Source organism: Chrysochloris asiatica, unplaced genomic scaffold (assembly GCF_000296735.1).
Source record: "Chrysochloris asiatica unplaced genomic scaffold, ChrAsi1.0 scaffold00110, whole genome shotgun sequence".
Lineage (NCBI taxonomy): Eukaryota > Metazoa > Chordata > Mammalia > Afrosoricida > Chrysochloridae > Chrysochloris > Chrysochloris asiatica.
The window spans coordinates 1,892,338-1,892,953 of record NW_006408628.1 but is presented as its reverse complement, the minus strand read 5'-3'; positions in this window follow the sequence as shown (position 1 = coordinate 1,892,953).

Genomic DNA, 616 nt, shown 5'->3' with positions numbered 1-616 from the left:
GAATGTTGTTTATTGGTCCAGTGGTGTGGATTTTTGTTTTCCTTACATTGAGATGTAATCCATACCAAAGGCTGTGCTCTTTGATGTTCATCAGTAAATGTTTTAAGCCCTCTTCACTTTCAGCAAGCAAGGTTGTTAATGAGTCTTCCTCCAATCCTGATGTCACTTTTTTCTTCATAGAACCCAGCTTCTCAGATTATTTGCTCAGCATACAGGTTGAATAAGCATGGTGAAAGAATACAACCTTGTCGCACACTTTTCATAACTCTAAACCTTTTAGTGTTCCCATGTTCTGTTCGAACAACTGCCTCTTGGTCAAGGGCCAGGTCTTTAATCCATATTGAGTTCATTTTTGTATAGGATGTGAGGTAAAAGTCTTGTTTCAATCGTTTGCCTATCGCTTTCCAATTCTGCTTGCATCATCTGTTGAAGAAACTATCTCCTCCCCATGCAGTATACTTTGGCACTTTTTTAGAAAATCAGTTGGCTGTTTGTGGATGGGTTAATTTCTGGATTCTCGATTCTGTTCCATTGATCAATGTGTCTTTCATTTTACCAGTACCAGGCTGTTTTGACCACTGTAGCCATGTAGTAGATTTTGAAATTGGGAAGTGAG